Here is a 9,927-nt window from a genome sequence, read left to right as displayed (position 1 = left end):
ATTAAATCCTGAAAAACCTGGCCCTAACTAATAACCACAAGGAAAAAACAAATGTCTATAAGATCCAAATTTACAATATAAAAATATTACCTATTTCTAATAATATGTTAACACCCATGAAACAATACAGAACCATAAAAACCAATTATAAACTAGAAATTCTTGCAAATAAAATGGCCAGATTGTAGAGCCAAATAAACTATTTGATACATGGAACTGAATAATAGATCATGAACTATTTTGTCTCTTGATATTCACCATATTTTTCAGAGTATGTGGAAAACCATGGAGTTATAGGTAGCAATGAAATGTGTTGTCAACCTGAAGACAGGCAACAAATCATTTTTGATAAACTCGAACAATTTCGCACACCATGTTTGAGTGAGGACACTAAGATCAATAATTTTTTCCCAGCTGGTGATAAGAAATTGTTCATCTCCATCAATCATCTTTGAAAGCCTGTCTACCGTTGCCTCTAGTTGATGTTGATGATCTTCAAACAGGTTCTGTTTCAATGCTTTTTCCGTTTCTGTCAGTTTTTTTTGCTCAGTCTGTCATCTCCAAAGGTGTGAAACGCAAAAGGATAAGAATAAGACACGGCACGTGTTGATCTCAAAAGCCTTGGCAGTGCATCTATTAGCCATCTATTAGCCAACCATAGCCACTGACACCGGATTCGGATTCTTTACTTTCTAAATCCATAATTTTTTTCCATAATATTTGCCACTGCTTTGCATCAATCTTCAATGAATCCTGATGTACTTCCCATCTGGAGTAATAATGTGTGTATCTTTTCAAATCACGTTCTGCTTTCCCAAGATCCATCTCCCGATCTTGTTTATAGCTACCACAACTGTGCGCATCATATGCATTGTCAATACCACAACCACACAACCAACAGATGTGTTGGCCACATACGCAGCTCACCAAGTTGCATCCACCATCTTTATGAACGTTCTTCCCACAGTTGGGGCACCACTTGCTATTAGTTAAAATCCAATTTGATGTCTCAGACTCGTCCTGACATTTCTTATCCCACAGCTTCCAAATTAAACAGGAGCAAGGAGAGTGTGGTTGAGCCAAACAATTAAAGCAAAATTGATGTCCACAAATACACTGAATCTCAGAGTAAAAATCTCCTTCAACTCGAACTGCATTTCCGCAATGGGGTACACTAGGGCACCACTTCACTTTGTGATTATCGTCAATATACGACTGAAATAGGCAGCGATCGAAGCGTTGGGCTGCTCCAGGATCTTTTACAGTGACTAGCTTTCTTATAATGTCTTTATCATCACAGATGATATTACAATCGGGAGCCATGCACTTAATCCGCTTATCTGAGTAAGGAAGTTTTAATTTTTGTTAGTTTGTTAATTTTTATAATCAAATTTCAAGTAATATGTATGAATGCACTCTGGCATTTTTGGAGTTTTCGTGTTTAGAATATATGTGCAAATAATTCCACCAGTGTTGTAGTTATAGCAAAAATTATTTGCTGACATTCTTGTTCGTTTGAGATCCAAACTTGTTTGAAATGTTTTCCAACTCTAAAAGGTAATGCGACTCTGAATGTGATGTATTTTTTATTTTTTAACCATGCAGTTTAAAGTTTATTTGATGTAGTCAAGCTGCTTTCATCAGTTTTGAAGCTACTTTATTTGTTTTTGTTATTTTATCAAACATTCAAGATGGAAAAGAGAATAATTAATTTTTTTTTTTTTTATCAGAATTGTATGTTGCAAAATAATAAATGGTTTAATAAATGAGGTATTTGTTGAAACATGTGTCCTACAAATAATAAAGAGATAAAAATTTTTGTTATGTATGTTACACAAGGGTACTTGGATAAAGAGTAGGGAGAAAGAAAAAATACTATATTAAATAGTTTAATCCCAATCATAATCATCAACAAAAAGCGTACATAGGGGCCATAACTATTTTTATTGTAATACAGTCAACCTGACCGTATATTATATATTAAATGAAAATACTAGGGGCAAAACTATGGGTATATGAAAATACTATGAGAAAAAGCTTTTGTTATGTATGTTACACAAGGGTACTTGGATAAAGAGTAGGGAGAAAGAAAAAATACTATATTAAACAGTTTAATCCCAATCATAATCATCAACAAAAAGCATACATAGGGGCAATAACTATTTTTATTGTAATAGAGTCAACCTGACGTTATATTATATGTTAAATGAAAATACTAGGGGCAAAACTATGGGTATATGAAAATACTATGGGAAAAATTATGTGTTGTTGAAACTTTGAGTTCTTAAAGTACCAACTGTAAACACATTAATGACAATTAGACTTTATGACCAAGTCAAATCTACTCTAATTGGGCTCCTCTAGTATGGAGGAAATGTTGTAAAGTCTTGTCCTGTCCTTTAAACATTTTGACTAAGTGAATTTACATAAAAACTAAATATTAAAAAAATAAATATATAAAATAAAATGAAAAATAATAACTATAATTATTAATAAAATATTTTGACTCAGTCAAATTACATAATAATAATAATAATAATAATAATAATAATAATCAAACAAACCTAGATCCATCTTAATTCCAGAACTACAAAGCCCCTAGAGATCAAATCTAAAATTAAATATTAAAAATAATAAATATATAAAATAAAATGGAAAAAATAATAACTATAATTATTAATAAAATATTTTGACTCAGTCAAATTACATAATAATAATAATAATAATAATAATATTTATGATTAAACAAACCTAGATCCATCTTAATTCCATAATAATAATAATTATAATAATATTTATAATTAAACAAACCTAGATCCATCTTAATTTAGACCTACAAAGTGCCTAGAGAGATCAAATCTAAAATTAAATATTAAAAATAATAAATATATAAAATAGAATGAAAAAAATAATAATTATAATTATTAATAAAATACTTTGACTCAGCCAAATTACATAATAATAATAATAATAATAATAATAATAATTAAACAAACCTAGATCTATCTTAATTCCAGAGCTACATAGCGCCTAGAGAGATCAAATCTCTCTCTTCGTACATCCGATCCGGAGTTAAGATAGATCTAAAAATGAGATACATAGTTTCAAATTTTAAATGAAACATATTAATTCATAAATAGTAAAGAATCAAAGACTTCAACATTAGTATTTAGAGTTAAAGAAACACTAATAGTGGGTAGTGAAAGTAACTAAAGGAAAACATTGTCAAATGAACATCAAGGAGTCAATTCCATTCATTGGTTCTATCCATCCATGTGTTGTATGAATACATGAAAACCATCGGTGGGACTGTCACTATCTAAATTAGAGCCACTCTAATGAGTACCTAATGGTACATCAAGTGAACCGTGTTGCATCTCATCCAATCCATCATGTCATTGGTCTCCTACATTGGATCCACATTCCAATGTGTCATTGGTCTCCTAGTTTGGATCCACATTCCGTTGCTTCACTAGTCTCCTAATTTGAATCCACATTCCATTGCGTCATTGGTCTCATCTAATACTCTATTGTTTTCCCATGTGTAAGAAGTAGAGCACCATGCATTTCAACTAGCTTCTCTACTATCCTTGAGGTAAGTCTATTCCTTTTAACAAAGTGGATAAAACTACATGTGGTCCAAATCCTCGCTATTACTAAGAAATTCATACTCTAAAACAAAAGGAAAATAGCATGATGTCGAATCTCTAATGCATCATCACATGCATCCTCTATCGACCAAATTCATCATCCTAAAGCAAGTCTCTATGATCTTCCTTCAAATTAGGCTTTTTGAAGGGGCTTGTGAGACCTACAAACTAATTCCACTATCTTCAAAGTGCTCTCCCCTAATTTATATTGTAAATTTATGTAATTGTAGTTTAAAATCCATTCTTGATCTAGTGATCATTAATGGGAGAAACCCCACCACACCTTTCCATATACCATTTTGGGTTAAGTGCATATGTTTCCATGTGCACATGTGTCTTCATCCCTCCATCCCTATATTGGATAATGGGCACAATATTGGCCCTAGATAACTCTAATGACAGTCTCTCTCTAAAAAAGCACCACCTTTACTTAGCCCAAAACCCTAGCATAAATCTCCTACATTTTTCCAACACTAGAAGCCTTTGTGTTACTGTAGAAAATGACCTCCACTTTAGGGCCTATGATTGACACCAAATAACTGCAATCTATGAGCCAATCACTATCTAATACTTGAGGCATGATCTTATTCCTCTGATCTATGTTGGATTCTACCCACTTGTTCCAATCCAAAGTCACAACCATGACCTACAACTATGATTCCAACTTTAACGTCCTCTCAAGAAAGATATAATATCTAACACATCTAGTATATGTGGGTTTGAGGAATTCCTTATTTAGAAATTCCTTGGGCTTGAGGAATTCCTTCCTCAGGAGAAACAATCGTTTATAAAAATATACTCATCTATTGTAGCTATCACCATGTGGATATCTACTAAATTTTTCTAGTGATTTTCAATGCATTATAGAGTTGATGCACACAAAAAGGAGTCTGAAAAAAGCCACGCGTCTACTCTAAACTAGTAACCAATATTTTCTACACATTGTTGTTGAAACTATCACAACTTGCACAATAGTAGACCCAACCTCTATGTTAGCAAATTTTAGGTCACTCTAAAAGTGTCTTAATCATGTTTGGGGGTGCTTAATCACATTTGGGTTATACGATGCATGTTCAACCTCTCAATGGTTAGAAATGGATTTGTAAATAGGAGATGGTGTGATGGGTTTGCATATTGGAGATAACTAAATGAAGTGATTACTTGAACTCAGTTGGGTGCCCAAGTAGCATTATTACCTAGGGCATCAGAGTTCTCTTGACAACTTGGGTGATGTCCTTCATGAAGACCACATGGATATGTTCACTTGCATAGATAACAAAATCCTTATGAGAAGGATCATTGTGCATGTTAGGTGGGGTGAGGTATCAAGCGCTAGACAACATGGGATAACGTCAATTATTGTATGGAGGATGGGAGTTGGCTTAGGGACTCCTATGTTATGACAATGTTCATGTAAGGGTGGTGGACCCAATAAAGCGCATGGTTTAGGAGAATAAATAGAATCCATGTGGCCTTGTCGGGGAGGTGAGTGGACACATCTTGTGCAATGACAACATATTAGACACCTTATTGTGTATGACATCACCCTAGCAATTGACATGTGTATCCTTGAAGTGTAGCACTCCACCTGTGTGAGTCTACATGTGATTATTGTAGGTCAAATTTATGTAATTCTTATGAGAATTTTGGTAATTAGTCAACCCGATTTTGAGTTTTGCTCGAGCTTGCATCCATGAATTTGGAAGCTCATTGTTTTGTATAAAACGCCATCAATGTAGATGCTATTTTTATAATATTTAATGGAAGCTTTCATTGGAAAAAATGTGACCAGGTAAGGGGCTAGGATGAAAATGATGATATACTCAAATTCATCAAGGCATAACATTTTTTTTCATGAATTGAGACGTTGGGCTCCAATTTTTACTCTTTATTGAAGTAATAAGTTAGTCACTCATGCTTGCTTGTGTAGGTGCACACTAAAATTTAATTCGGAGGCTAAAATTTGGTTAACATGATCAAATCTTATAAAAATCCCACAATTTTGGAGTTATGACCATGCATATTTTGGAATTGTAAAGTGGCAAAAATGCATCTTTACATATCAATATTTTTAGATTGGGATCCTACTATTTTGGTATTCTATCTTTGGGGAAGAAGCTTCCGAACGTAAAGGGCATGTTGGGCGTTTGACCACAACATCTTTATCATGTGGTATATTCTATATACATTAGATATTTTTTATGTAAACACTTTTTTTGTAGTAATGTTTTAGTCCTTGGGTATTCCACACTAATGATTGTAAAGGGAAAATCTCTTGTAATAAGGGCCTATGTACTCTGATAGGAAACAAGTTTCGACCCTTATTTTGTATCTCATACCATTTCAAGTGTCAATATAATAATAGTTTCTTTTGGGTAGCTCTTCCTCCACTACATTTCGAAACCCACACTTAGGTGTGTAGATAACCCCACTACTTGTATTTGGGTCTCATTGTTGTTACTTTGAATTCCAGTCTATCTTGTCTCGATTTCATTTTTATGTTCATATAGATATTTGCATTATAGTGTGCTAGTACAATATATTGGTTCTCTACCATTCCTAATTGTTGTATATATTTAAATTTCCTAGAGTAAATGTTCTATGGTGCATCACTCTTAGAAACACCTAAAAACGATAGACATATTTCCACTTTGTCAACCATGGAAAATAATAGTATTTAAATATAATGCATTTTCAATAAAAGCACAAGAGATCTACAAAATTACAAGGGAAGTAACATTAATATTGACAAGAAAAAGAAAAAGAACACATTTATCGCTTGGCAACCACTAAGCCTTTCAATAATTGTAGACATAATGTATGCAATCTATAATTTGTCGATATCCCATGCATATATGCTATACAAAATAAGTGTATTGGTTAAGGTAGTTAATGTATCTCTGATGATCTAATATATGCTACATTATGATTACCCTATTGTTTGTGAATAACAGAAATATTAATAATGACATCAACTGCAAGCCTAAAAACCACAAAGACAATGACCGAAATACATGGGAATAATATTCATAGATAAAGGACACAGTATAATTTAGCAAAAAAAATCCATCCATCGTGTATTATGTTCAATATCCTAGCCAAACTCAATAGAAAGTAATATTCTAGAAAGAATACAATTCCTCACGATAAGTTCAACATTGTCCTATTACTAAAAGAGGAAACTACATGACCACTGGTTGAACCTAAAAGAAATCAAAATAAATGAAATAAATATTGAAAAATGACGAATTGAGCTAGCAAGTTGTAAATGGTTTAAATATACATGGGGAAACTCTAGTCTTTGGACACAAGAATTCAACATGTCTCAACCACTTTGCCATAAAATGTGCACCAAATTAATTCTTTGGACATTAAGGTTTAAAAAATTCCATGAGATATCCACTAAATAACAAATCTATATTGAGAATGCAATATAGTTGGTATAGAAGCTTCAACTTACACTACCAAATCAATTCTTTTGAGGTGGAACTACACACACATAACCTTAAATTCTATCAAATATATACAATAATATAAAAATTATGATATGAAAGGATACTTGTTTGCATAACACCACTCTTATAGGTTGTGTTGCATGAATTAAAAATAAATAATAAAGAAGGGGAGTTTTTTTCTCAAGAAATACAAAAATAGGTAGGCATGATTGCAGGATATGGGAAAGGGAAACATGAAAGTAATAGAAAAAATGTATAGATGTTGTTCTCCTTTTGAAAAGGTCTTTTTTTTCTCTTAGAAAATAGGTACATGCTATTCTAGTTAAGGATAAGGAGACAAACATGGACTTGAACTATCTTGCTCAGTAATGTCAATCCACTGAACAATAGCCTGTAAACATAATAAAAATTATAATAGTAAGAACATTGTAATCAACAGTAAAGGGTAGGTCAATAGTTGAAATTTGTAATAGTAAAAGATAAGGTGGATCATGCATTCTCCTAGAATTTCAACATGAGGGATTTTTGTTTTAATTAGAGTTTCAGTCAAGAAATATACCAAGGCATTTTCACCATATTGTTGAAATTTCTAATTTTGACACATCAGAAATCCCTACTGCATTATCTGGTTTATTATCTCCTACCTGTTCTTTCCATTAACAATTTATTTATAAATATAAATATAGAAATAAATATAAATGCAGCCTCAAAACATATACAAATCAGAAACTAAAATAGCTGAGACAATCACACAAGGGACACTATTATTTTTGGACAATTGTCCCTGGAAAAACCCAATATGGGAAAACTAGTGCAACGGATATGAGGGTTTTATTATTATGCAATTTTTTAATACAACTAGGGTGCCAGAAATGGCTCACCCTTTAGAGAATTTCCTTGTCAGAAGTACCTGTCCTCAGAGATAGATATTCTGGCTGATTAGCAACCGGATGATTGATCCCACAAAAACTTCGATAGTTCCTTAGCTGGACAACGAAAGCTGCTCCAATATTCTCTTTGGAACTACATCACCCTCCAGGGACTACATCGCCCACTTCTTCTCTGCATCTACCTCTCAACTCTCAGTGTGCCCCATGAAAGTTCCTCAACACTGCCTCTTCAGCCTAGTGTCAACTCTACTAGCCTTTGCTACTTCTGTGTCAGCCTCTTGGCCCTATACGTCACCTACGCTGGCCTCCCCACCCTCTGCGTCAGCCTTCCAAGGCTCTGCAATATCTCTTTGACACTTTCTCTGCCTCTTTGATATGTATTCTCAGCCTTTTTCCGAATTTTTCCTCTGTGCTACATATCAATAACTTGATTTCTCTACAAACCCTGCCCTAGAAAATTGAATTCTTGATCAACTTGGTGTATCTCCAAATGCCCCTCAAGCCTCCTCTTATACTTTTCCTGTTGACGATTCAATGGTGGAGATTAGTCCCTTATCAATGATTAAGATTAGATTTGGCTTGATCCTCAACATTTAGATATTTCTCACCCATTTTATATTAATACACATTAATATTTTAATTTTCCTAAGTTTATACTTAGGAACCCCATTAAAAAATATTAATTATTTTAATATCTCTCCATCCAGGTGGAATTCCCCAAATGATTTCTGGGTCTTAGAGATATCATGTTCCTTTGCCTCTCCAACAATTTTCATGGCTATATCACATCCTATGATACCACAAATCAACACTCCCTCTTAGAGAGGAATGTGATCTAGTAATGCTCCACCACTTAAACATCACACTGATCCTCTGCACTGGTACCTGTGTTGATGCTTGGCTTGTTGCCTCGCATCATCTGCACTGATGCTTCTTGTATTACTTCCCATCACAATGCCACTACCACTGCTACATTTATAATGTAGCTCCCTCTCAACATGCTGCCCGTGTTGCCCCTAGCATTGCCACTGCTAACTGCTGCATTGCAACTCAATTATCAAGAAGTAGGCAACTGAATTCTCCTAAATACTGACATCCCAATCATTTTGGAAGCCTCGTGATGCTGAAGTTTCCTCTGCTGCTATCATGTTCTCCCTCTGCTACAACTGCGCTGCTACATACACCTCTGTGCCTCTCACACTGCTGCAAACTCCATTGCATTGCCTTAGGATTCTACACCCAAGCACTGCCTTCCTGCTCCACTAAACTTTGCTCCACCCAAAACCTGTCAACATGCTACTATCGTTAAGGGCTCCCGTAGATGGATGTGATCCAAGAGTTTGGGCACCTCAAGGATCCTGTCCCTAGTATGTAGTCCTCTTGACTACAACTCGATGTCTCCCTAACTCTTCAGTAGAGGAACATGATCACTCATGGCACAATGGTCATCACTCTCGACCTCTTTCTCCACCTTAGCTAGAGCTCCCTTTCAATCGAAAGCCTCTCCCTCGTTTTTCTTCCTCGAACACTGGGATGCATAATGTCCTAGCCCCCAACAATCGAAGCACTTAACCTTGGAGATGTCCTTTTCATTCGTCTTCCCTTATTGTCTCGCAGATGCTAGAGCTGCATCCTCCTCCTCCTCTTTCTTGACTGGAGCTCCCTTACCACTACTCCCTCCCTTGGTCATCATCTTGATCTCTTCTTATCGAAGAGTTTCCCACATATCCTCCCAACCGAGAAGAGTAGCCCTGCCCAAAATACTTTGGGAAAATGTCTCCCACTCCTCGGAGACTGCATTGAGGGAAATCCTGACCATAAACTCTCAAGACGGTGTAGACCCCATGGAAGTAAGCTGGTCGCGAATCTCCTGCAACTTGAGAAGGAATGGATCTATCTGCTCTCCGTTCTGCATTTGATATGACCTCATCT

At 34.8% G+C, this 9,927-nt stretch overlaps 1 pseudogene; it reads right to left on the bottom strand.

Moving 5' to 3' along the window:
• Positions 1-636: 636 nt before the first annotated feature.
• Positions 637-1,323, bottom strand: LOC149190796 (putative E3 ubiquitin-protein ligase ARI1 pseudogene; annotated as a pseudogene).
• Positions 1,324-9,927: the final 8,604 nt, after the last annotated feature.

The sequence above is a fragment of the Pinus tabuliformis genome, chromosome 3_1, assembly GCF_031772625.1.
Source record: "Pinus tabuliformis cultivar Carrire ecotype Pingquan chromosome 3_1, CPIR1, whole genome shotgun sequence".
Classification (NCBI taxonomy): Eukaryota; Viridiplantae; Streptophyta; class Pinopsida; order Pinales; family Pinaceae; genus Pinus; species Pinus tabuliformis.
This window is presented reverse-complemented; position numbering and strand designations above follow the sequence as displayed.